Below are 21052 nucleotides of genomic sequence, written 5' to 3'. Positions count from 1 at the left end.
AGTCCCTCAGTTGTCCTCCGTGTCAAAAGATGGATCTCAAAATCATAGCCATTGTTGGAAAGGCTTCAAATACACAAAAAACACTAAAAAAAAAAAAATAATAATTTGTGGGACCTGAAGGATTTTTTCTGAGGAACAGAAGCTGGCAGTTTAACTGTTCAGGACAAACAAGGGACTCATAAAGAACTACAAAAAACAAAAAAAAAAACACCGCTTTGGATCATTCAGGTAACAACACGTTATCAAGAATCAAGTGTATGTAAACTTTTGAACAGGGTCAGTTTTAAAAATTCAACTATTATTTTCTCTTGTGGACTATATGTAACATCTTTTATGTGAAATATCTTATTCAGGTCGGTACTAAATTAAAAATAACATACATTTTGTATGATCCCTCTTATTTTGGTAAAATAATTACCATTTTGCAGATTCTGCAAGACGTATGTAAACTTTTGACTTCAACTGGATGAAAAGATAATTTAAAGAATCATACACTGGCCATTTGTAAATGGCAAGAAATAAATTATTAATGTAAGAACTCCTAATCCCTTGCTTATTTAGTGTTCCTGAGATTTATGTCCGCCTGACACCCTTGATAAACCTCATAACAAGAGAACCTGCGTGCCAGCTCTTAAACCCAGCAATGCTTTGTCCCCCCTAGATTTGCCAGTGTAATTGGTTACTGGAACATTAACCCCAAAGGGACAAAGTGCAGATCTGTAAGGCTATTAGCAAAACCCTTTCATAAGACTTTTGGTCTGTTAAGGTTCATATCAAATGCATGATAATTGGGCAGCTCCTTTTTTGTGACGAGATCCCAAAGCCACACGTCTCCTTTCTAAAAAAAGACAACTAAAAGTCAAACTCTCTGGGAGAGTGATATAAGACCCTTGAAATGAAATCAATAGCTTTCCACTTGCATCACAAAAGCCATACTTCAATGAACTGCAGGCCAAATTACCATTCAAACATATCCTTCATCATAAAAGGACAATACACTGGCAGTGAAAGATAATAATGCCAACAAACTGGCATTTTATAATACAACCTGTCAATATTATCCAGCCGATTCACCCCAGACTAGATCTCACAGGCTTTGTCTTTGCTCACCTATAAACAACAAAATCAATAACTCACACTTAACATGTTGTGAAACTAACACATCTACTATAGCATGTTTCCCTGGGTTTTTTGTTTGTTTTTTTTGCAGAGACCTCACTGCGTGAGAGAGATCAAGTAACTTTTGCGGTTCACCATCATTAGTCATTTTATGGCATTTCATTTCAATGCCGAATATTTGGCTGTAAAAGGATTGCTTAATGGAAACAAATTATAGCGCTTCTCTTTTCGTCAATTCACATTACGGATTCACCTGGGAACGTAGCACGTTCAGATGAGTTTTATTCAGCCGTAATGAAGGGAAAGGATGTACATGTGGATAGAAAGAGGAGATAAAGCAACACAAAACAAATCACTCACTACCAATTGTGCAATTGCTTTTATATATAATAAAAAAAATGCATTATATTATTTAGTTTTAAAAGAAAACTTGTTCACTTTCATTTTGAACAGAATATGTAATTTCCACAAAGAAGGATTTGAAATGAATGTAATTATACTGTTGGCTGGCAGCATTTAGTTTGAAGCACTTATTGTTTCACCAAAAAAAAAAAAAAAAAAAAAATCAATATTTATTCATGTTTCACTGTGCATCTTCTCAACACAACAATGACGCCTAATGCAAGCTTATCAAACAAGTAAAACATCTCTCTTATCAGAAGCATAAAACCATTTAACCACACAGCTGAAAGCGTCACCAGTCCTCAGCAAAGAAAAATAAATGTTATTGGGCTTTGATGCATAAATAGTCAAGGTTTTTGCACAGCCGAGAGCACTTTTAAAACACAAAGGTAAAAGATGAAAAATGTACAGCACTACATCATTAAAATGCCTCCACTGTGAATAAAACAAGTTCATCTCCATGCCCCTGGTGTTGGAGGGCAGCATGAATAATCTTTTTGTCTAATAGCTTGGAAAATTCATCATCACATCAAACCTTAATTCACCAAGTGATTAAAAAAATTACAGAATTACAGAGATTTAGAATCGGTTGGAATTTTATACACTTCTTTCCTAAAATAAATCAACAGCGAAGTTACCTTTTTAAAGTAACGATTTAGGTTTGCATATGTTTGGATTATTTGCCTGCTGTGAAGATGAAAGGTATTGTATTTTAAACTGCAATGTTCTGGAAGTCATAGACATGTCTAGAATTTATGAGAACACATTCATAATTTACTCAGGTATGTCTTTTGAATTGAGGGTTGTATACTCTTTAGACACTCTTTTATATAAAATGTTTCAAACGATATTTAATATCAGTTTCTTCTCCACAAGAGTACTTATGTCTTGCTCCAATGTAATCTCTGATATGTTGTGGGTGGACTTTGCTCTGTCTTTCGCTTTAAAAACTTGGGACAACAGAGTTGTTGCTGAGGGAAAGTAAAACCATGGTAAAAAAAAAAAGCGTGGGCATTAAGTTTTCGAACTTGTTTTGGATATGTTTTTATGCTCTCCATCAGCACTATCCATTATCACCACCCAAACAGTAATCAGTCTCTGCTCGACAGCAACAGAATCCATTTTGGGTCAGAGGGTAAGACTTCTCTCAGTGGAACTGAGCTGATTGAAAGTGAGCATCTACAGAATGGATTTGTGTGGGTTTTGGTTCTGTACACTGCATAGCTGAAAATATAAGGAGTAAATCACATTTAAGTGCTAAAGCAGAAACTTGTTTCGCAGCTGTGAATTTTGAACTAGTTTCAATGACTCAGCATGAAAGTTACTTTTTTTATTGCATTCAAATACTTAACTGCCTAATTATAACAGTTTTATAAAGTGGTGTTTAGACAAGTAATAGCTACATTTTTCTTTTATTCAGTATTCAAATGCACATACTGCTTAAATGTTTAAAAATGATTTTGTTATTAAAATAAATAAAACCTAAGTAATGAAAACTAAATTTAGAACCTATGGTACTTCATGAATCTACCTACATTAAAGAATTAGTTCACTTCTAGACAAAAAAAATCGTAATAATTTACTCACCCCCATATCATCCAAGATGTTTGTGTCTTTCTCTCTTCAGTCGAAGAGAAATTAAGGTTTTTTAGGAAACATTCCATGATTTTTCTCCATATAGTGGACTTCAAGGTCCAAATTGCCACATTTCAGTGCAGCTTCAAAGGGCTCTACATGATCCCAGCCAAGGGTCTTATGTAGCAAAACAATTGGTAATTTTCGGAAAAAAAAAAAAAACAATTTAGATACTTTTTAACCACAAATGCTCGTCTTTCACTAACTTCTGTGATGTGTGTCTACAATTTCACACAATATGTAATCACATTGGAAAGGTCACGCATGGTTAGTTCTTTATCTGTGTACTTAAAAAAAAAAAGATTGAGTATGGCGAAAATCTCCATCTCATTTTCTCCTCCAACTTCAAAACTGCGCAACATCGTTGTTTTACCTTATTTTGTAAAGGCCGCTTGACTTTCTTTGCACGTTCGCTTTGTAAACATTGGGTTGGTACTTCTGGGTTAGAAGTCGGTTGAAAAGTATAACAATTTAAATTTTTTTTTTAGAAAATTACTTATTGTTTCTCTAGACAAAGGTCTCCCTTTAAAGGTCCATTGAAACTGCAGTTTGGATCTTCAACCCGCTGGCTTTAATTGAAGTCCATTGAAAAAAATCCTGGAATTTGAGTTTTCCTCAAAAACCTTCATTTCTTTTCTTTTAAATTATAAGGAATTTTTTATTCTGGAAGTGAACTAATCCTTTAAAAAGAGATAACAAGATTAAGAGATTAAACATTTTCAACAAGCGAATGCTAATTATATCCAAAATGTACTCTAGCAATTAAGCAAATATGTCAATCAATAGGCAACCAGAAAGTTATTGTAGACTATTTGTCATCAGATTACTATAAAATTACTGTATTACTGGATACAGTAACGTCTCGGTTACGTATTGTAACCCTCGTTCCCTGAAGGAGGGAACGGAGACGTCTCGTCGAGACCGACGAATTGGGATATCGCCTGGATAGACCAATCTACTTCGTGTGTATACAAACGAGCCAATGAATATTGGCATGCATGATTGCAGCCAGCTGCGGCTGATCACAGCGTGAGCATATAATACGCAGCAGGTGCATGCATCATCAAGGTTTCGCTGAGGAGCTGGGACAGGCCCGGCCGTACAGCGGTGGTACAGGAGCCTCGGCGACGGGACGAGACGTCTCCGTTCCCTCCTTCAGGGAACGAGGGTTACAATACGTAACCGAGACGTTCCCTATCAGTCGGTCCGTTCGACGTCTCGTCGAGACCGACGAATTGGGATCCCTAACAAAGCGCCGTGGCTGCTGTCCCTTCCAGTGTCCTGAGCGGGCCCCCTGGGACCCGTTACTGGCTTTGGCCAGGGGCTCGCATCAAGGAGAGTCAGTCACTGCTTTATAACTCAGCACCATCTATTTCAGTGAAACTGAAGCACTGGGAATATGCGGAGCTCACGTCCTTCCGATAGGAGGTTCGGAGCAATACACATATAACTCAATTCCGGTTTATATGGAAGATTGGAGGTGATTGAACCCTCGTATACTGGTAGAAGTACTACCGGGGAAACACACAGCCTCTAGGGCGCAATGTGGAATTGTAAGAGATGCAACTGAGTCTCTACGTAGAGCCTAGCCCTCTATCGGTTCTGAAGGATTCATCGAGTGAGGGCCTGACGCCTGACGTTCCGCTACGTCGGCTGTCAAGCTCAGCGGAGGAGCTCGACAGAGCTACTCTTAGGTTACTCTGGAGCAGTATAGCAAGCCGACCCAAGGCCTCTCTGTGCCTACCCGTTTGAGGTGAGAACACAGGAGGAAACTGTGTCTACACGAAGGCTATAGAACCTTGTGAACGTGTTAGGGGTCGCCCAGCCCGCCGCTCTACAAATGTCATTTAGCGAGGCGCCACGAGCCAATGCCCAGGAGGATGCGACACTCCTAGTCGAGTGCGCTCTCAGCCTGAGGGGGCAGGGCACACCCTGAACCTGATAGGCCAGGGTAATGGCATCCACTATCCAGTGGGCCATCCTCTGCTTGGAGACGGCATTCCCCTTCTGCCTGCCTCCATGACACACAAAGAGCTGGTCTGAGGTCCTGAAGCTTTGTGTCCGGTCAACGTAGCATCTAAGTGCTCGGACGGGGCAAAGCAAAGCTAGGGCTGGGTCTGCCTCCTCCGAGGGCAGCGCTTGCAGGCTCACCACTTGGTCCCTGAAGGGAGTCGTGGGAACCTTGGGCACATAACCTGGCCGGGGCCTCAGTGTTACCTGGGAATCCGCCGGGCCAAACTCTAGGCACGAATCGTTGACCGAAAATGCATGCAGGTCTCCTACCCTCTTGATGGAAGCCAATGCAAGCAGGAGCAGAGTTTTCATTGAGAGAAACTTCAGCTCAACTGACTGCAAAGGCTCAAAGGGAGCCTGCTGCAGTGCTGAGAGCACTAGCGACAGGTCCCAAGAGGGCACGGAAGGGGGCCTAGTGGGATTCAATCTCCTGGCTCCCCTAAGAAACCTGGTGACCAGGTCGTGCTTCCCTACCGACCTTCCTTCTATGAGGTCGTGGTTGGCAGCTATAGCAGCCACATAGACTTTAAGGGTTGAGGGGGACAGCCTACGCTCCAACCCTTGCTGCAAAAAGGAGAGCACGGTTCTGATCGGGCATCTTCGGGGGTCCTCTCCCCGGGAGGAACACCAATCAACGAACAGGTTCCATTTAAGGGCGTAGGCATGTCTAGTAGACTGCGCTCGCGCCGAAGTAATAGTGTCAACTACCCCTTGGGGTAGGTCACTTAGAACCTCCGCGTCCCGTCCAGGGACCAGACATGTAATTTCCAGAGGTCTGGACGCGGGTGCCACAAGGTGCCCCGTCTCTGAGTCAGAAGATCCTTCCTCAGAGGAATTTGCCAGGGAGGGGCTGTCGCGAGGAGCATGAGTTCGGGGAACCAGGTCCGAGTGGGCCAATAAGGGGCTACCAGAAGGACCTGCTCCTCGTCCTCCCTGATCTTGCACAATGTCTGTGCGAGAAGGCTCACTGGGGGAAACGCATATTTGCGGAGGCCCCGCGGCCAGCTGCATGCCAGTGCATCCGTGCCGAGTGTGCCCTCGGTCAGGGAGAAAAAGAGCTGGCAGTGGGCTGTCTCCGGGGAGGCGAACAGATCTACTTGAGCCTCGCCGAAGCGTCTCCAAATCAGCTGAACCGACTGGGGGTGGAGTCTCCACTCTCCGGGAAGCGCAGCTCGTGAGAGCTCGTCGGCCACACGGTTGAGCAACCCGGGAATGTGAATGGCACGAAGCGACCTCAGATGCTTCTGACTCCACAAGAGGAGATGACGGGCGAGTTGCGACATGCGACGGGAGCGTAGACCGCCTTGCCGGTTGATGTACGCAACGGTCGCAATATTGTCTGTACGGACCAGCACGTGTTTGCCACGTAGGTGCCCCTTGAGGCGGAGCAGGGCGAGACGTACTGCAAGCAACTCGAGGCAGTTGATGTGCCAAGTCAGCTGGGGGCCCGTCCAAACCCCTGAAACTGCCTGTCCGTCGTACGTGGCTCCCCACCCGGTGGCGGAGGCATCCGTGTGAACCACAGCATGCCTGGAGACCTGTTCCATGGGTACTCCAGCCCGTAGGAATGAGAGGTCTGACCACGGGGTGAAAGTCTGGCGGCAAGCCGGAGTTATCTGAACCCGGTGAGAGCCGCGAAGCCACGCTCTCCTCGGGACTCGGCCATGGAGCCAGTGTTGAAGCGGTCTCATATGGAGCAGCCCGAGCGGTGTCACCGCCGAAGCTGCTGCCATATGCCCCAGGAGCCTCTGAAATTGTTTCAGTGGGACCGCTGTCCTGCTCTTGAACGTGTCTAGGCAGTTCAACACCGACTGAGCACGTTCCTGCGTGAGGCGTGCTGTCTGGCTGACCGAGTCCAGTTCCATACCGAGAAAAGAGATTCTCTGTGTTGGAGAGAGTTTGCTCTTTTCCCAGTTGACCCGAAGACCCAACTGGCTGAGGTGTGCGAGCACCAGGTCCCTGTGTTCGCATAACTGAGCCCGAGACTGTGCTAGGATGAGCCAGTCGTCGAGGTAGTTGAGAATGCGAATGCCCTGTTCTCTGAGGGGAACAAGGGCCGCCTCCGCGACCTTCGTGAAGACACGGGGGGAGAGGGACAGCCCGAAGGGCAGGACCTTGTACTGATATGCCCTGCCTTCGAACGCGAACCGCAGAAAGGGTCTGTGGCGCGGAAGGATTGAGACATGAAAGTACGCGTCCTTCAGGTCGATCGCTGCAAACCAATCTTGGGGACGGACACATTTGAAAATGTGTTTCTGAGTGAGCATTTTGAACGGTAGCCTGTGAAGGGCCCTGTTCAAGACGCGCAGATCCAAGATCGGTCGAAGCCCGCCGCTTTTCTTGGGTACTATGAAGTACGGGCTGTAAAAGCCTGTCCTCATATCGGCTGGAGGGACCGGCTGTATCGCTTCCTTCGCCAGCAAGGAAGCGATCTCTGCACGCAAGATGGGAGCATCTGCGGCCCTGACAGAGGTGAAGTGAATCCCTCTGAACTTGGGAGGGCGCCGGGCGAACTGAATCGCATAGCCGGAAGTGATGGTCCGAAGGAGCCAGCAAGATGGGCTGGGAAGCTCTTTCCAGGCCCCCAGAAAATGAACAAGCGGCACAAGGGGGACCATCGGCGTACCCGCGGGGGAGCAGCGATGAGGGGGGCAGGGCCCCTGCCTCACAGTCTCGTTGCCGGACCGGGGCGGGGTCAGAGCGTCTGTATGTTGAGTGTGTGAGACGCTTACCTGCGTATGAGCCGATGGTGCGTGAGTAGTCCGTCTCGCCGTACTCTCGAACCGCCCATCGTCGCTCGCTGGCGAGGGGGGAGGACGGGTGAGGCGCAGGGATGACCTGCGCACTCCCCGTAGTCCCACATGGGGACCCAGAGATAGAGAAATTTGCTCTTTTGTCGAGTATTTGGGTACCACCGACCTGACGGTCGGTGGCGGGGAAAAAACAAACAAAAGATTCTCCGCCCGGCCCTCCTCCGGGGGAGGGAGTGGTGCGGTCACCATCTCCCGAAGAGCAGCATCCTCCATCTCTGGGTCGCCCGTCTCAGGGTCTCTTGCTCTTACGCTTCCCACTGGTCTTTGTGGGGGCCTGGACGGGCTGGGCGGCTGCCCGGCGACCGGCTCCACGGCGCCGTTGTGAAGGCTGCTGCGGTGGCTGCTGTGGAGCGGAGGCGGAAGCCGGGGGCCGCCCTCGGCGACGAGCAGACTGGGGTGCCGCCGGCGGACGGGTGGAGGCAGCAGCTGTACGCCGGGGCAGGATGTGACTGATGGCCTCAGTCTGCTTCTTGGCCGCGGAAAACTGCTGGGCAAAGTTCTCCACAGCGTCGCCGAAGAGGCCGGTCTGGGACACCGGAGCGTCGAGGAACCTGGTCTTATCGCAGTCCCTCATATCAGCCAGACACAGCCAGAGATGGCGTTCCTGGACCACCATGGTGGACATGGCACGACCCAGAGACCGCGCGGTCACCTTCGTCGCACGTAGCGCGAGGTCCGTGGCGATACGAAGTTCACGGAGAACTTCTGGGTCGTGACCACCCTCGTACAGGTCTTTCAGTGCCTGGGCCTGATGCACCTGTAGCAACGCCATAGCGTGAAGGGCGGAACCAGCGGAGCCGCAGGCCGCATAGGCACTGCCGATCAGAGCCGACGAGTGCCTACAGGCCCGGGACGGGAGCGACGGATTGTTGCCCCGCCAGGTGGAAGCGGCGCCCGGACACAGTTGCATCGCAACCGCACGCTCCACCGGCGGGACGGCCGTGTATCCCCGCGCTGGTCCGCCATCAAGGGTGGTTAGGGAGGAAGTCCCACTCGAGCGGTTTCGGGCAGTGAAAGGTGCCGTCCACGTTCGGGTGAGTTCTTCATGCACCTCCGGGAAGAATGGCACCGGGGTGGGGCGCTGAGAACCAGCGCGGGCCACCCCGAGATACCAGTCATCCAGCCGGGAGGGGTCGGGACGTGATGGAGGGTTCCATTCAAGCCCTACCCTCTCGGCGGCCCGGGCAAGCATAGCCATCATCTCCGGGTCAGTATCGGGCACCGCTGACCGCCCAGTGGACGACAGTGTGCCCTCCTCCTCCTCAGAGAGGTCTGGCTCTCCCCCCGATGCTGCAACCGACATCTGTTCGTCGGGGGGGGCCCCAAAAGTAACGGGCGGTACCCCTAAGGGAGGTCCAACCCGCTCCCCTGAGAGCCCCGGTGGCGACGGAGTGTCGGTGGAAGGAGGAGCCCCCGCCGATGGAATGGGCGGGGGGTTCCTCACCGTCACCGTCAGACCGGGCAGCCCTCTGCTTCCAGCGACAACGCCCCCCCGGCGTTTGCCTGGAGGAACGTTCGTTCTGGGCAGAGGGACTGGAACCCCGCCCCTTTGCAGGAAACGGAGTCTGGTCCGCAGCTCCGTGATGGTCATCCCCCCACAATGAGGACATGACTCATCCACGAACGCTGCCTCAGCGTGTTGTAAGCCCAGACACGTGAGGCAGTGTGCGTGGCCATCACCCGGCGCCAGGAAACGGCCGCACCCAGAAACGCACGGGGAGAAAGGCATGACGCCTCGTCTTTAAAAAGACGCTCAACCCGTGGAGCTCTTTTTTAGAAATTCACTCTTTTCAAAAATTGCTCTTTTAGGAATTTGCTCTTTTAATGCTGAGGCGCACAGGGGAGATGGCCGCAGCAACACAGAAGGTGGATGGTGAAGACCAGCTGTGTGCTTCCACTCGACACGGAAGACCACGCCGCTGAAGCGCCGTGCCGCCAACACAAAAGAGACAAAGGAAGGTGAGTGTTGCTTCTTGGCTCGTTCCACAATAATGGTCCAGCTCCGAAGCGAAAGCTTGATGATGCATGCACCTGCTGCGTATTATATGCTCACGCTGTGATCAGCCGCAGCTGGCTGCAATCATGCATGCCAATATTCATTGGCTCGTTTGTATACACACGAAGTAGATTGGTCTATCCAGGCGATATCCCAATTCGTCGGTCTCGACGAGACGTCGAACGGACCGACTGATAGGGAACCAGGGTTGCCTGGTTTTCACAACAAAACCCGTCCAATTGCTACTCAAAACTACACCTGCACTCCAGGGGATAAATATCACATTATTGTGGTCGCTTTCACCCGCGGCAACAATTCTGCGGGAAAACCTTGGCAACACTGACCCTAACACAGCTTTCACTATGATTACATCTCATGATGTAATATGCTTTGATACACTGTAGTCTAATTTGTCAGAAATACATTTTTTAATAGGCTGTTTGCAATCACGTGATTCTGATGACCTGCAAAATGAAGCTGGAAGGAAGGAAGTGATTTTTCTCTATAGGAATCACTAGCAGAAACTCAGTGCCTGTGTTTTGAGTTGTTTATGGAAATTGGTCAAACCAAGAAATTTCATTTCATATTGTGTATAAAAATACACAATATTTTTACAATATGTTTTAATATTTTATTTATATTCACCACCTCGATGGCAGGCAACTATTTCAATTTAGTTGAAAAATCCTCTTCATAACATAAGGATCACATCCAACATATGTTGCGATTTTCAGTTTATAACTTTCTCTTGTAATAGTGTCTGAACTAGTACAGTACAGACTTTCCTCAATCTCATCCGTTCTGCCTTTTCAGTTACGCACTTAAAGCAAAACTTTTATTCAAAATCTGAACTGATTATAGCACAGAAAGTGAGAAAATAACGCAACCATATAGTCACTAAAAAGCTGTCATTTACTTCAATTTATTGCGATCTTACTGATTACAATGTTCTGTTATAATCAATCAAGCTCTTGAAACTACAAATATACTATCTTACAGTGTGTCTATGTGATAATGCACACACAAGCATTATCCGACTCTCTTCCTGACTGCAGACGGAGGTTTACAAGCCACTTTTTCCTGCACTTTTCAGTCAATTTCTTTTCTTTTCCCCCCTTATTAACAGCAATTTTGAGTTTCTGCTAGTGATTCCTATGGACAAAATCCCTTCATGCCCTCCAGCTGCATTTTGCGCCACAGCAATGATGTTATGTGCAAACAACCTATTCACAACAGAATATGAAATCCAACAATAAAGTAACATTTGCTTTACCTTGTAAAAATCTTTATAATATATTTCAAAATGGTACAAATTTGTACCAAAAGGTGACTTTTAGAGCTGATCTTACAGATGAAAACAACTCTGCAGGTTACTTGATACTTTATGTTTCAACCACAGATGGCGACAGAGAGGCCAAAGTTCTGAAGAGCAGCTTTAAAATACCAAGAAATAATTTGAATGTTCTAACAGCAGGCCTTCTATTCACCTGTCAGTGTCACCCTGAGCGACGCGGATCACGCAGTCACATGGATAGCACCTGTCCACGAATGACGCTCATCAAGCGATGAAACAAAATAAGACATGGTGTCTCAGGCAGGCAAACCTTGACTCAAAGCTAATGCGTTTCTGGGAAGCTATTGATCTAAGCCGCCGGATGCTCCGAAAGCGCCCCGCTTGCCTGCTACTGTGACAAAAGATGCGCACCTGCGCAATTGCACGCCCCATTGAGCACTTGAAACATTTAGCCCGGGCCCCCGTTACGCACCGAATTCACTCCAGCGTCTTCACCTCTTCCCCTTACTTTTCATGATTGTGTACCAAAAAATGCCCCTCTGGTGTAACTGATCAAAGGGCCTTTGATGGCACATTCATTCATTTCTAAAACCTGAGACTGAGAATTTCTTCAAGAATTACAGGCATAGTGATTTACGATACAATTTGAGGTAAAGTACGTCTGAATAGAAGAACAAATGTTTTTTTGCACTTTGTATGTGTGTGGCAGCGTGGCTTAACGGAAACCCGGCCAGCGTTCATGACTGCAGCACAATGAACTAACTGTGAGTTCCTTGTGTCACTTTCCTTTTGTCCCTCACTAAAGTTTTCTGCTTTTTACTTTACTTAACAATACTCCCGTTCCCACCGAAGCCCTTTGTACAGGATGTTGAACATGAGTGGCATAGCTTGATTTCTTTTTTCATTTGTTAAACGATCACAAAGGAAATGCATTATGTGGAAACTTTCTAATGCTCTCTCAATTGGCTGTGGCAAAATGGCGTTTTTTGCTCTGCTGAGCGCTAATCCTACAGTAAGATAAGGCATATTACAGCAAGTGCTGCTGGCCCATTTGTGTTTGTACTCCCAAGACTTTGCCAAAGATTTATGAGAGTGGGCTTAGGAATATCGCCCTCTCTGAGAGCCGCCAGACAAAAGGCTTTTTAAAAAAAGTTCAAATTGCTAATTAATACGATATTTCTGGCAAGGAGTCATACATTCAGAGAACATTGTGAGTGGATGATTAGACTAAGAACAAACACAATAAGCGTACTAAGTCTTACACGTTTGAATTATATATATGGATTATATAATTGCCCTTTTGCAATCAAGTTAATGGATAAATCCATGCATAGTTGTTTAACAAGCTAATATAACAATAAAATGCTTTCTATATTATTGCATAGACCTGGATAGCTTATACTGGGGTCCATTGCAACTCCAAGCAATATGCAAACAGCAACTGCTTACTATTTTAATACAGTAGCATTAGTTTCAGAAAAATATTTTCTCCTGTTTTAAAGTGTCAATTCTTCAATAAAGAGATCCTTAGCCAAACCAAACAAACTTACAATATAAATGAAAACAGCACAACAATTAATTCAAAGAAAGCAAAAATGGATTTTAAAAGCTGAAAAACAACTGTGCAAGTACTTACAGTAAAAGAACACAATTGAATCAGTTGAAATCATACAGTTGAATCAGTTAGGGGTACTTAATTCATATATTTTTTCCCAAGATAAACTACCACTCAAAAGTTTTTGAACAGTAAGATGTTTAATGTTTTTAAAGAAGTCTTTTTTGCTCACTAAGCCTGCATTTATTTGATCCAAAGTACAGCAAAAACAGTACAAATCTGAAATATGTTTACCATTTAAAATAACCGTTTTCTATTTGAATTTATTTTAAAATGTAATTCATTCCTGTGATCAAAGCTACATTTGTACACTTGTATTGTACATCTGTATCATTACTCCAGTCTTCAGTGTCACATGATGAGTAATGATGCTAAAAATTCAGCTTTGAAATCACAGGAATAAATTACATTTTTAAATATATTCAAATAGAAAACAGCTATTTTAAATAATACAAATATTTTAAAATTTTACTGTTTTTGCTGTACTTTGGATCAAATAAATGCAGGCTTGGTGAGCAGTAGAGACTTCTTTAAAAAAGAAGATCTTATTGTTCAGAAACTTTCGACTGGTAGTGTATTTCAAATTTATGCTAAATATAATACAGAACATTCTAAACACTAAGCCTAAGGAGATTAAACTGTTATTTGAAAATACATTTTACTTAAACATTCAAATGCCAAAATACACAAAATGCACCTCACAGGATGATAAAACACATTTACAACCTTAAAATACATTTGGCTAATTGCAATTTTTATTTATACTCCACCTAGGATGCACTTTACCAACAGACAATCTTATAGGGCAATTTAAATACATTTTATGACAATGTTTTACATAATTATTATATATAAAATCTAATGATGTGAAGTTTTAAAAGTCTAAAATGTCCCTTTTCACACATACAGTCTTTACTGGTTAATTACCGATAAATTATTGTTAAGAGATTGAGTGTGAACAGGACCTTTTCAAAAATGAGAAGTAACATTACCAGTAAATTACCAGTAATTCTGACACAAGAATAAATTTTTTTTTTATCTTACCATGTTTACAAATGATGCCACAGAATTTACAGGTGTTTTGAAACTTATGTGTGAATGGTGCTTTACTGGTAAAATGACGGATTGTCATTGCCTGTGTGAACAGCACATTTTTGTATTCACCTGTGATTTACCAATAACTGTAATTTTACTTGTAATACTATGTGAAAAGGGGTTTAAAATTTATGTGTATTATTATATTTTTGCCCAGATTTTGTAAATAAAAACTTCTGAAAATATACTTTTTGCCGCATAAGTTATACAGTAGGGCTGTGTATTGTTTCTGGACGGAAGACTCCAATTATCATTTACTGTGTGTGAGGGACTCATGCATTACATCTTGGTTGAAAAGGGGGGGGGGGGGGGAGCAAAAAAATAGCCTGTTTCTTGTTCTTCCACCACCATTCTGCATCACCTCTCCCCTCCAGAAGGAAGGCACAGAAACATCCATTAGTGAGATTGTTTTCCTGCAACAACCGCAATACACAGAGTAACAAGTTGCTCCCAGACTGAAGACCCGTAGGGTCCTTGCTGCACACATCAACTCAAGAATTGGATTTCTTCCTCTTTCGTTTCACTATTGCTTGTTTTTTGTATTGTCGTTCCCTTGTCTTTTCTTTTGTTCTCAGCATTTTGCTTCAGTTTCAAGGAGACATTATGTCATTCATTTGTTAATGTTGTCACACACCCTAAAGTCGTGATGGCGCTGATGTAATGCTTAAAAGGGACACCTGCAAGACAGAGTCATCTTGAGAGAAAGTGGGCGACCTTTCGGCATATATTAACCGAAGCCATTTTTAAATCACTTCTACCATCTATTTGCAAAGTCCTTGGAGCATGTCATTAAATTAAAATCAGAGACAGACCTGCAACAATGGGACTCAGTAATTGTGATGTGAGTTGAATGACGCATTATGAATATGTATTAAATTTTGCAGCAAGCAATTATGCAAAACAGAGGTCCTACAACACAAGCAGGTGGTCATTCCATATTGCGGCTGACCCAGGATGCCAGATCCCCAACAAGACTCTTCTTTATAGGTTGCATCTCACAAGGACCCTCTCATAATGGTGTAATTTACCCATTAATGACACATGTTGTCCCTCGCCACTGACTGCGCACTGTCATTAATGAGGCCATTTGCATTTGGTGGCAGTCTGCCAGTCACGGCTCTCCGCCACGTTTGCTGAATGAGTCTTTTCAACCCGCAGACCGAAATGCACGGCGGGCTCTCACGTACTTGCATCCTGCATGTAGGAAAGTACAACACGTAGACTGCAGATGTTCTCCACCGTGGAAAGAATTATGATATTTGATGTTTTTAAATGAAAATCGCACAATAAAGCATCTGTACCGGTCGTTGAGAGAGAGTCCACTATGTAGAGATAGTTTCTGAAGTGCCGAACCGTCTTGACAGGCTCTATTTTGCTGAATTATGCAGATACGCATTCATCCTTTTGTTATTGTTACGTAAACGAAAGTGATTTGAGCCATTTCAAGAGGGAGAGTGCGTCAGGCGCACCGCACTTACAGCTGGCAGGTATTTAAAGAGGCACTCTCCCTTCGCAGCTCATTTACTTTGTGCTTTAATTTTCAGAAAGCTGGAAATGCACTAAGACATTCAAATGAAGGCACCTCTAAGAGGAGAATAAAACAAACACGCTTTCACAGGCAATTAGCTCTGTCACAATTTCAGCGTAATCATATTACCAACGAAATCTACCGAGATGTCATTTTGTCACATTTACACAAAAGACGAAGGCTACCGCAATTTCCCCTCATCAAATCACCCACACTTCCCCTGAAAGCTGTTCATTAATCAGTGTCCCTCTCTCTTACATATTAACATTTGTTTAGCATACTATCAAGCACTGTTACAGTACATTTATGGTGTTTTTAGAAGTAGGAGGCTTTTGTGAGTTAAATTATTCAAGAATCTATGCATGAATTTGTGTGGATGGTATTTACCAAAGTAAAATAAGCTACTTAGTGGGTCTGTTTTGGAAGATTGTTCCCAGCAAATACAGAACTGCTTGGTTATTTTTTGGGAACCAAATAAAAATTTTCTTGAAATGCAGGCTCTTATTTTGTAACTAAAAAATAACCTTTATAGAACAATACTTCAGACAATCTACTAACTATAAGTAACTTTGCAACTACATATCAACTTTTAGTCAGACATTCAACAGTATCTTTGCAGGTATGTCAACTTATTCAACTAACCCTAACCTAACAGTAGTCGTTTTTATGCGCAGTTTGAAAAACCGCACCAGAAACAAATGATGGAAATGCCAAATTTGGAATAAAAATACCTCAAATCGCAAGAAAGTTTTTATGCTTGCTTGACATGGTTTTTAACTTGTGTTTCTGTATAACTGCCTCTCAGAACTATTTTACAAGGCACCCACCTCCAAAAGCAAGTAATTTATTATATATGAAAATTATATTCTGTGGCTTCTCCTACTTTTCTGATATTTAGTGCTAGTTTATCGGGAAGTGATGATTCTGTTTTCTTTGACTCGTTGGATGGAAACAGTGCTTATTCACAAGTGTTTTATTCAATATTGCTCATAAGTTAAATTCGAAACCCGGCTAATGTAGTAATACTCTAATGAGAGTTAGTTGACATGTACTACAATTTCAATGTTACTTATAGTTAGCAGAATGTCTAAAGTGGACTATAACCATAAACTAACTGAATGTTTTGGCAACCACAATTAGTTAGTTGGGTTTCTGCCCCGGAGTAAAAATAAAAGCAGAAACGAGTTTACACTCATGTTGTGTTCTAGTCAGTTTGACCAGGAGAGGATTTTTCGTTTTATTAATGTTATTGCACTGGACTTGTTAGAACAACTTCCCAAAACATTTTTGTACTTTTACCCCACCTTCATACATGTCACACCCCCGGACTTTCATGTTGGTTTCTCCCATTTTCCCCCGCAGTTCTGAGTGTTTTGGTTTCTCCCTCATTGTTGTCACCTGGATGTTTGTAATCAGTCTGTCTATTTAAGGTGTGTGTTTTCCCCTGCATTCTGTCGGTCTTTAATGTTACCGCTCCATGTTCCTGTGTCTACCTGTCTCCCGTTGGATTTATTAAACACTTTATTTTTACTATGTCGTTGTTCGTGTGTTCCAATACATTTGTGTTGTTCCTAGTCAAAAATTACCAGCCTACAAAATTATTTATTTCAGCCCCACATTTTTAGAATGCCGTTTTATCTATGAGATGCTGCAAGAGATGCGAGTGCAGCAGTTAAATGTGTCCATGTTTACATAAAAAAACTATGAAAAAGCAGCGCAATCGAGTAAAAAACCTGTGAAGAACAACTGTATGTCTGATATTTCATGTTTGCATCATGAGGACAGGCTGAAAGCTGCTGTTCATTGTTTTTACAGAACATTTATAGATAATAATAGCCTACTGGTTTTATAACTTTTGTCATTTTGAACTTGAATTACCTTGACTTTTGATATATATATATTTTTAAAAGCATTTTTCTTCTATTATTTTCTAACATATAATATGTATAAGATAAGTTTACACAATGTAGTTGTAGTTCATGCATCTTTTCTGCAAAGATATTTAACAAGTGATTTGTTTAACATTTACAGTGAGGAAAATAATTATTTGATCCCCTGCTGATTTTGTACATTTGACCACTGACAAAAAAAAATGATCAGTCTATAAATTTAATGGTAGGTTCATTTGAACAGTGAGAGACAGAATGACAACAAAACAAACTAGGAAAAACACATTTAAAAAAAGGTTATAAATTGTTTTGCATTTTATTGAGTGAAATAAGTATTTAACCCCTTCACAAAACCTTTGTTGGCAATCACAGAGGTCAGAAGTTTCTTGTACTTGGCCACCAGGTTTGCACACATCTCAGGAAGAATTTTGTCCCACTCCTCTTTGTAGATCTTCTCTAAGTCATTAAGGTTTCGAAGGCTGATGTTTGGCAGCTCAAACCTTTAGCTCTCTCCACAGATTTTTTGTAAGATTAAGGTCTGGAGACCTAGTCCTGGACCCTAGTCTCCAGGACCTTAATGTGCTTCTTCTTTATTGCCTTGCCAATACCCATCCATGACCCATTTTCAATGAGGGAAGGAGGTTCTCATCCAAGATTTGATGGTGCATGGCCCCGTCCATCGTCCCTTTGATGCGGTGCAGTTGTCCTGTCCCCTTAGCAGAAAAACACCCCCAAAGCATAATGTTTCCACCTCCAAGTTTGACGGTGGGGATGGTGTTCTTGGGGTCATAGGCAGCATTCCTCCTCCTCCTCCAAACACAGCGAGTTTAGTTGATGCCAAAGAGCTTGATTATGGTCTCATCTGACCACAAATGTTTCACCTATCATTCAGATGTTCATTGGCAAACTTCAGACGGGCCTGTGCATGTGCTTTTTTTGAGCAGTGTGCGGCAGGATTTCAGTCCTTCACGGCGTAGTGCGTTACCAATTGTTTTCTTGGTGACTATGGTCCCAGCTGCCTTGAGATCATTGACAAGACCCTCCCATGTAGTTCTGGGCTGATTCCTCACTGTTCTCATGATCATTGAAACTCCATGAGGTGAGATCTTGCATGGAGTCTCAGACCGAGAGAGACTGACAGTTCTTTTGAGTTTTTCCATTTGCGAATAAATCGCACCAACTGTTGACACCTTCTCACCAAGCTGCTTGGCAAGGGTCTTGTAGCCCATTCCAGCCTTGTGTAGGTCTACAGTCTTGTCCCTAACATCCTTGGCCAGCTCTTTGGTTTGGCCATGGTGGAGAGTTTGGAATCTGATTGATTGATTGCTTCTGTGGACAGGTGTCTTTTATACGGGTAACAAGCTGAGATTAGGAGCACTCCCTTTAAGAGACTGCTCCTAATCTCAGTTTGTTACCTGTATAAAAGACACCTGGGAGCCAGAAATCTTGCTGATTGATAGGGGATTAAAAACTTTTTTCAATCATTAAAATGCAAATGTGAATTTGAAATGTGTTTTTCTGGATTTTTTTGTTGTTGTTATTCTGTCCCATCATTTCTTTGTCAGTGGGCAAATAATTATTTTTCCCACTGTACATCATGTTGACACCTTCATGTGTTGTACACTTGGAATAGACTTTTCTTTAACTAGACAGTTAATAAAGAAAATTTACTTGAATCATGTTGTAGTTTACATACTAAAAAAATTGAGATTTAAATTTGTCATATCGCCCAGCCCTACTCATTAGCAATCATTTTAGTGGTCTTTCGCTTTTACAGCTTTCAGCCCCACCCTGCTTCATTCTACAGTTACATTAACAGACATTAAATACATTAGCTCATCCATGAACATAATTTTTGCCTGATCCCCGTCGGATTGCATCGACTGTTGTGATGAAGACGACAACTCCAATGATTCCACACTCAATCACTTTTGAATATGCACCCTCTAGCAGCAAAAACGTACATATTGTGTCTTTAAAGTGACTTATTTTAATGATACTGCTAAATGATAAGGAGTATACATTTCTGGTTTGGTTGGTATTCAAGCCTTACTGATGGGGCCTGGGCATACATAAGACAAAAAAAGTTTAGAAACGTTGGTCTAGAATAACAAAAGACAAAGCTATCTACCATTTCTTTCATTTTCATCACTTTTTATGAGAGAAGGGTGTGATGTGCCAACTCTAGGAGAATTCTTACACTTCTGTAATACAAGAACCACCTTGTTAGTCTGAAAAATCAGTGAGTTGTGTCTCGCACGTAAGTCACTGAGAACATAGAAGTATAAATCTGGTGTGGAATACATTAGAGAAACGGTTCAATATAAATCTTAGTCTCTCATATCTACGATCACACACATGCTTTAGATGAGACTCCACATTATCATGCAGCTACTACACTGGCTAATAAATCAGCTCTTGCTGACATGAACTTTGAGAATTAGCCTTTTCAGTTAAGTCTTGCGTTTATTATCCTTTTCATCTCTCATGCTTTTGTTACTGTGGTAAAAGTAGGTTATGTTTTTACTGCTCACTACAAAAGCATTAACTATTGAGCCACCAATGAGGCCAGGAAATCAATCTCAGAATCATGCGTTATCACTTCTTACTACAGAATCACAATTAACCGCTCTGCTAATGAGAAACTAATGGCAAATTTCTATCACTGCGTAGGTCTAATTATCGACAAGACCTCAAAGTAGACAAGCTACCATAGCAACACGAGCATGCAGACTGCACAAGATATTAGTATTCACATGCAGTAGGCTGGGGAAGTATGTGTGTTTTAGTCTAGATAAAAATTTTTTTTTTGTAGTGAAGGACATGCTTTGAAAACCCTCTACTGTAAGGCAGTAAACTCAGCGTTTCTGATACACACAATCTGGTTTTACAGATGGAATAAACAAATTACTGTATTTTATTTACTATTATATATTTTTATATCTTCGGTTTTCACTTTTAGTAATTTATTTGTTTTGTTATTTTTGTAGACTTTAATTTTTCAGTTTTAGCACTTCAGTTTAGCACTTCAACTTTATTTCAGTTAGTTGCCAAGACAATATTTCAATTTTTTTTATCTAATATATATAATTTTTTAAATATTTATAATTATAGTGTTACAAGCGGGACGACTGAGAGTGGGGATCCAAATGCAAGGCTTTATTATGAAGATTGTAGATAGACAGACAGGGTCGAAATCACCAGCAAACATCAACAGCGAAGACAATCCAAGAGCGTAATCCAACACAACAGGCGTGGGTCAAAACCAGGTGGGCAGTCCAAAGGAAACAACGAAATGAAAACAAGAAACTAGAAAACTATGGCTAAGACTGGGAAAACAAAAACAGAACTATGGCTAGGGAAAACAACAAGGAGACTAGGAGAACCTGGGAGCAAGGAAAACGCTTGGTAATGTCCGCAAATGCAAATCAATACTTCGCGGTGTGAGTGTGTGTGAAGCTGGCTTTTATGGAGGACAAACAGGAAGTAACCAGCGAAGCAGCAGAGGGAGCAGCAAGAGTCTGTGAGGGGCAAGGTTCCCTCTGCTGGCCTGGTGTGACATATAGTTTGTTTGCTTTTTTCATTAAAATAACTTTATGTTTTTTTATTATTAATTTGTTGTATTTTTTTTTATAAAATTAGTAATATACAAA

This window comes from Garra rufa, chromosome 9 (assembly GCF_049309525.1).
Source record: "Garra rufa chromosome 9, GarRuf1.0, whole genome shotgun sequence".
Taxonomy (NCBI): Eukaryota; Metazoa; Chordata; class Actinopteri; order Cypriniformes; family Cyprinidae; genus Garra; species Garra rufa.
The sequence above is the reverse complement of the archived record's forward strand: the minus strand, read 5'-3'. Positions refer to the sequence as shown.